This window comes from Arachis stenosperma, chromosome 9 (genome assembly GCF_014773155.1).
Source record: "Arachis stenosperma cultivar V10309 chromosome 9, arast.V10309.gnm1.PFL2, whole genome shotgun sequence".
Lineage (NCBI taxonomy): Eukaryota > Viridiplantae > Streptophyta > Magnoliopsida > Fabales > Fabaceae > Arachis > Arachis stenosperma.
In genome coordinates this window covers 52376493-52383807 of record NC_080385.1, presented here as the reverse complement: position 1 = coordinate 52383807, position 7315 = coordinate 52376493, and the positions used below count along the sequence as shown (strand labels likewise).

At 40.5% G+C, this 7315-nt stretch overlaps 1 non-coding gene across 1 annotated transcript; it reads right to left on the bottom strand.

Moving 5' to 3' along the window:
* Window positions 1-1704: 1704 nt before the first annotated feature.
* On the bottom strand, window positions 1705-1808 carry LOC130953327 (small nucleolar RNA R71). The gene has a single exon (XR_009075498.1). It is a non-coding gene; the product is annotated as a small nucleolar RNA R71 (small nucleolar RNA).
* Window positions 1809-7315: the final 5507 nt, after the last annotated feature.

The window sequence follows — 7315 nt, the reverse complement described above, 5'->3', positions numbered from 1 at the left end:
TGTTTGAGTCTAGTGTCTCATCTTAAGTTTGGTGTCACTTGCATGCATTCATTCATGTGTCTTAAGGATCTTCAAGTAATTCTTGATTATTTCTTACTCTGATCTTTGAATTCTCTTGACTTGAGTGTTTTGTTGTTCTCCATATGCATTCTCATTCTGTCAGTGTCAGTAGTATACAAACTGCTAAGTTTGGTGTCTTGCATGCATTATTATTTGATTTTAGTTGCATTTTGATTATTAAAAATCCAAAAATATTTTTAATTTGTGTCTTCTCAAGTCAATAGTACAGAGAATTAAAGATTCAGAACATACAGCAGAGGAATTACACAGAAAGAGCTGGGCGTTTAAAACGCCCAGTGAAGAAGGACAGACTGGCGTTTAAACGCCAGCCAGGGTGCCTGGTTGGGCGTTTAACGCCCAAAAAGGTAGTGCATTGGGCGTTAAACGCCAGAATGTGCACCATTCTGGGCGTTTAACGCCAGGATGGCACAAAGGGGAGGATTTTGTTTTCAAATCAATTTTTTTCAAAGTTTTCAAAGTTTTTCAAAATCAAATCTTTTTCAAATCATATCTTTTCAATCAAATGTTTTCAAAATCAATTTCTTTCCTTTTTCAAAGATACTTGCTAACAATTAATGATTTGATTGAACATTTCAAGTATGTTGCCTTTTCTGTTGAGAAAGGTTTAATGTTTGAATCATATCTTTTCTTGTTAGGCAAGTCATTAATTTTTAAAATCAAATCTTTTTAAAATTGTTTTCAAATCATATCTTTTCAATCACATATTTTTTAAAATCAATCATATCTTCTTAACCTCATCTTTTTCAAAATAGTTTTCAATCAAATCTTTTTGACTTCTAATTTCAAAATCTTTTTCAAAAATCACTTGATTTCTTTCCCACTCTTATTTTCGAAAATTAATTAGTGTTTTTTTAAAAATGTTTTCAAATTCTTTAAACTAATTTTCGAAAAAGCTCTTCCCCTCTTCTCACATCCTTCTATTTATGGAGTACCACTCCTTCTCAATGCACAATTCGAACTCTATCTGATTAAGTTCGAATTCTTCTACCTCTTTCTTCTATTTTTCTGTTCTTCTGACACCTCAAGGAATCTCTATACTGTGACATAGAGGATTCCATATTTTCTTGTTCTCTTCTCTTTCATATGAGCAGGAGCAGAGACAAAGGCATTCTTGTTGAAGCTGACCCTGAACCTGAAAGGACCTTGAAGCGAAAGCTAAGAGAAGCTAAGGCACAACTCTCTACAGAGGACCTAACAGAAATCTTCAAAGAAGAAGACATGGCAGCCGAAAACAACAACAATGCCAACAATGCAAGGAAGGTGCTGGGTGACTTTACTGCACCCACTCCCGACTTCTATAGGAGAAGCATCTCTATCCCTGCCATTGGAGCAAACAACTTTGAGCTTAAGCCTCAATTAGTTTCTCTAATGCAACAGAATTGCAAGTTCCATGGACTTCCATTGGAAGATCCTCATCAGTTCTTAGCTGAGTTCTTGCAAATCTGTGACACTGTCAAGACTAATGGGGTTGACCCTGAGGTCTACAGACTTATGCTATTCCCTTTTGCTGTAAGAGACAGAGCTAGGACATGGTTGGACTCACAACCTAAAGAAAGCCTGGACTCATGGGAAAAGCTAGTCAATGCCTTCTTGGCAAAGTTCTTTCCACCTCAAAAATTGAGTAAGCTTAGAGTGGAAGTCCAAACCTTCAGACAGAAGGATGGAGAATCCCTCTATGAAGCTTGGGAAAGATACAAACAATTGATCAGAAAGTGTCCATCTGACATGCTTTCTGAATGGAGCATTATAGGTATTTTCTATGATGGTCTCTCTGAACTGTCCAAGATGTCTTTGGATAGCTCTACTGGAGGATCTCTTCATCTGAAGAAGACGCCTACAGAAGCTCAAGAACTAATTGAAATGGTTGCAAATAACCAATTCATGTACACTTCTGAAAGGAATCCTGTGAACAATGGGACTAATCAGAAGAAAGGAGTTCTTGAGATTGATACTCTGAATGCCATTCTGGCTCAGAACAAGATATTGACCCAACAAGTCAATTTGATTTCTCAAAGTCTGTCTGGAATGCAAAATGCACCAAGCAGTACTAAGGATGCTTCATCTGAAGAAGAAGCATATGATCCTGAGAACCCTTCAATGGAAGAGGTGAATTACCTAGGAGAACCCCTATGGAAACACCTATAATTCTTCATGGAGAAATCACCCAAATTTCTCATGGAAGAATCAAGAGAGACCTCAACAAGGTTTCAACAACAATAATGGTGGAAGAAACAGGTTTAGCAATGGCAAGCCTTTTCCATCATCTTCTCAGCAACAGACAGAGAATTCTAAGTAGAACCCCTCTGACTTAGCAACCATGGTCTCTGATCTAATCAAAACCACTCAAAGTTTCATGACTGAAACAAGGTCCTCCATTAGGAATTTGGAGGCACAAGTGGGACAGCTGAGCAAGAAAGTTACTGAACTCCCTCCTAGTACTCTCCCAAGCAATACAGAAGAAAATCCAAAAGGAGAGTGCAAGGCCATCAACATGGCCAAATTTGGAGAGGAAGGAGAGGAAGTGAACGCCACTGAGGAAGATCTCAATGGGCATGCACTAACCTCCAATGAGTTCCCTAATGAGGAACCATGGGAATCTGAGGCTCAAAATGAGACCATAGAGATTCCATTGGACTTACTTCTGCCTTTCATGAGCTCTGATAAGTATTCTTCCTCTAAAGAGGATGAGTATGTCACTGAAGAGCAAGTTGCTAAATACCTTGGAGCAATCATGAAGCTAAATGACAAGTTATTTGGAAATGAGACTTGGGAGGATGAACCCCCTTTGCTCATCAAAGAACTGGATGACTTGTCTAAGCAGAAACTGCCTCAAAAGAGGCAGGACCCTGGGAAGTTTTCCATACCTTGTACCATAGGCACCATGACCTTCAAGAAGGCCTTGTGTGACTTAGGGTCAAGTGTAAACTTCATGCCTCTCTCTGTAATGGAGAAGCTAGGGATCTTTGAGGTGCAAGCTGCAAGAATCTCATTAGAGATGGCAAACAACTCAAGAAAACAAGCTCATGGACTTGTAGAGGATATTTTGGTGAAGATTGAAGACCACTACATCCCTGCTGATTTCATAGTCCTAGAGACTGGGAAGTGCATGGATGAATCCATCATCCTTGGCAGACCCTTCCTAGCCACAGCAAAGGCTGTGATTGATGTTGATAGAGGAGAGTTGATCATTCAAGTGAATGAAGAATCCTTGGTGTTTAAAGCTCAAGGATATCCCTCTGTCATCATGGAGAGGAAGCATGAAGAGCTTCTCTCAAAACAAAGCCAAACAGAGCCCCCGCAGTCAAACTCTAAGTTTGGTGTTGGGAGGCCACAACCAAACTCTAAGTTTGGTGTTGAACCCCCACATTCAAACTCTAAGTTTGGTGTTGGGAGGTTCCAACATAGCTCTGAGCATTTCTGAGGCTCCATGAGAGTCCTCTGTCAAGCTAATGACACTAAAGAAGCGCTTGTTGGGAGGCAACCCAATATTATATTTTGACTATTTTGTTTTGTTATTTTATGTTTTTTTTGTAGGTTGATGATCATAAGAAGTCACAAAATCAATGAAAAAAGCAAAAACAGAATGAAAAATAGGAAGGAAAACAGCACACCCTGGAGGAAGAACTTACTGGCATTTAAACGTCAGTAAGGCTAGCAGGTGGGCGTTTAACGCCCAGTCTGGCACCATTCTGGGCGTTTAACGCTAGAAAGGGGCACCAGACTGGCGTTAAACGCCAGAAAAGGGCAAGAACCTGGCGATTAACGCCAGAAATGGGCACCAGCCTGGCGTTTAACGCCAGAATTGGCTCAAAACGTGATTTTGCATGCCATTTGGTGCAGGGATGACTTTTCCTTGACACCTCAGGATCTGTGGACCCCACAGGATCCCCACCAACCCCACCACCCTCTCTCTTCTTCACCCATTCACCAATCACCTCCATACCTCTTCCCCAAAAACCCTTCACCTATCAAATCCCATCTTTCTCTCCACCACTCACATCCATCCTTCATAAAACCCCACCTACCTCACCATTCAAATTCAAACCACTTTCCCTCCCAAACCCACCCATAATGGCCGAACCATGAGACCCCCCTCCCCTATATAAACCCTTCTTCACCCCTTCATTTTCACACAACCTAAAGACCACTTCTCACCCTCTTTGGCCGAACACAAAGCCATTCCCTTCTTCCTCATTTATTCTTCTTCTACTCTCTTCTTTCTTCTTTTGCTCGAGGACGAGCAAACCTTTTAAGTTTGGTGTGGTAAAAGCGTTGCTTTTTCGTTTTTCCATAACCATTTATGGCATCCAAGGCCGGAGAAACCTCTAGAAAGAGGAAAGGGAAGGCAAAAGCTTCCACCTCCAAGTCATGGGAGATGGAAAGATTCATCTCAAGGGTGCATCAAGACCACTTCTATGAAGTTGTGGCCTTGAAGAAGGTGATCCCCGAAGTCCCTTTTTTTTTTCAAAAAGGGTGAATATCCGGAGATCCGACATGAGATCCGAAGAAGAGGTTGGGAAGTTCTTACCAACCCCATTCAACAAGTCGGAATCTTAATGGTTCAAGAGTTCTATGCCAATGCATGGATCACCAAGAACCATGATCAAAGTGTGAACCCGGATCCAAAGAATTGGCTTACTATGGTTCGGGGAAAATACTTGGATTTTAGTCCGGAAAATGTAAGGTTAGCATTCAACTTGCCCATGATGCAAGGAGATGAACATCCTTACACTAGAAGGGTCAACTTTGATCAAAGGTTGGACCAAGTCCTCACTGACATTTGTGAAGAGGGCGCCCAATGGAAGAGAGATTCAAGAGGGAAGCCGGTTCAATTGAGAAGGCATGACCTCAAACCCATGGCTAGAGGATGGTTGGAGTTTATCCAACGCTCAATCATTCCCACTAGCAACCGGTCCGAAGTTACTCTAGACCGGGCCATCATGATTCATAGCATCATGATTGGAGAAGAAGTGGAAGTTCATGAGGTTATAGCCCAAGAACTCTATAAGGTGGCGGACAAGTCCTCTACCTTGGCAAGGTTAGCCTTTCCTCATCTCATTTGTCACCTCTGTTATTCAGTTGGAGTTGACATAGAGGGAGACACCCACATTGATGAGGATAAGCCCATCACTAAGAAAAGGATGGAGCAAACAAGAGACCCCTCTCATCATGAGATCCCTGAGATACCTCAAGGGATGCACTTTCCTCCACAAAACTATTGGGAGCAACTGAACACCTCCCTAGGAGAATTGAGTTCCAACATGGGACAACTAAGGGTGGAGCACCAAGAACATTCCATCCTCCTCCATGAAATTAGAGAAGATCAAAGAATCATGAGAGAGGAGCAACAAAGACAAGGAAGAGATATTGAGGAGCTCAAGCACTCCATAGGATCTTCAAGAGGAAGAAAGAGCCGCCATCACTAAGGTGGACCCGTTCTTTAATTTCCTTGTTCTTTATTTTCCTGTTTTCGAAAATTAATGCTTATGTTTGTCCATGTTTGTGTCTTATGATCATTAGTGTCTTAGTGTCTATGCCTTAAAGTTATGAATGTCCTATGAATCCATCACCTTCTTAAATGAAAAATGTTCTTAATTGAAAAAAAGAAAGGATTGCATAAATTTTGAATTTTACAACAGTTTGATTATTTTGATGTGGTGGCAACACTTTTTGTTTTCTGAATGTATGCTTAAACAGTGCATATGTCTTTTGAATTTGTGATTCATGAATGTTGGCTCTTGAAAGAATGATGAAAAAGGAGACATGTTACTGAGGATCTGAAAAATCATAAAAATGATTCTTGAAGCAAGAAAAAGCAGTGAATACAAAAAAAAAGAGGCAAAAAAAACGAAAAAGAAAGAAAAAAAGAAAGAAAAAGAAAGAAATAAAGTTGTGATCCAAGGCAAAAAGAGTGTGCTTAAGAACCCTGGACACCTCTAATTGGGGACTCTAGCAAAGCTGAGTCACAATCTGAAAAGGTTCACCCAATTATGTGTCTGTGGCATGTATGTATCCGGTGGTAATACTGGAAGACAGAGTGCTTTGGGCCACAGCCAAGACTCAATAAGTAGTTGTGTTCAAGAATCATCATACTTAACTAGGAGAATCAATAACACTATCTGGATTCTGAGTTCCTAAAGAAGCCAATCATTCTGAATTTCAAAGGATAAAGTGAGATGCCAAAACTGTTCAGAGGCAAAAAGCTAAAAGCCCCGCTCATCTAATTAATACTGATCTTCATAGATGTTTTTGGAATTCATTGCATATTCTCTTCTATCTTATTTGATTTTTAGTTGCTTGGGGACAAGCAACAATTTAAGTTTGGTGTTGTGATGAGCGGATAATTTGTACGCTTTTTGGCATTGTTTTTAGTATATTTTTAGTATAAAATTCACTTTTCTGGACTTTACTATGAGTTTGTGTGTTTTTCTGTGATTTCAGGTATTTTCTGGCTGAAATTGAGGGACCTGAGCAAAAATCTGATTCAGAGACTGAAAAGGACTGCAGATGCTGTTGGATTCTGACCTCCCTGCACTCAAAGTGGATTTTCTGGAGCTACAGAAGCTTAATTGGCGCGCTCTCAACGGCGTTGGAAATTAGACATCCTGGGCTTTCCAGCAATATATGATAGTCTATACTTTGCCCAAGATTTGATGGTCCAAACCAGCGTTCAAAGTCACCCTCAGAATTCCCAGCGTTAAACGCCGGAACTGGCACCTAAATGGGAGTTAAACGCCCAAACTGGCATAAAAGCTAGCGTTTAACTCCAAGAAGAGTCTCTACACGAAAAATGCTTCATTGCTCAGCCCAAGCACACACCAAGTGGGCTCGGAAGTGGATTTTTATGTCATTTACTCATCTTTGTAACCCTTAGGCTACTAGTTTTCTATAAGTAGGACCTTTTACTATTGTATTTTCATCTTCTGATCTTTGGAACCATTTCTTGAGATCTTTTGATCACTTTGGGAGGCTGGCCATTCGGCCATGCCTAGACCTTGTTCTTATGTATTTTCAACAGTGGAGTTTCTACACACCATAGATTAAGGTGTGGAGCTCTGCTGTACCTCGAGTATTAATGCAATTACTATTGTTCTTCTATTCAATTCCGCTTGTTCTTTGTCCAAGATATCACTTGTTCTTCAAATTGATGAATGTGATGATCCGTGACACTCATCATCATTCTCACCTATGAACGTGTGACTGACAACCACCTCCGTTCTACCTTAGATTGGGT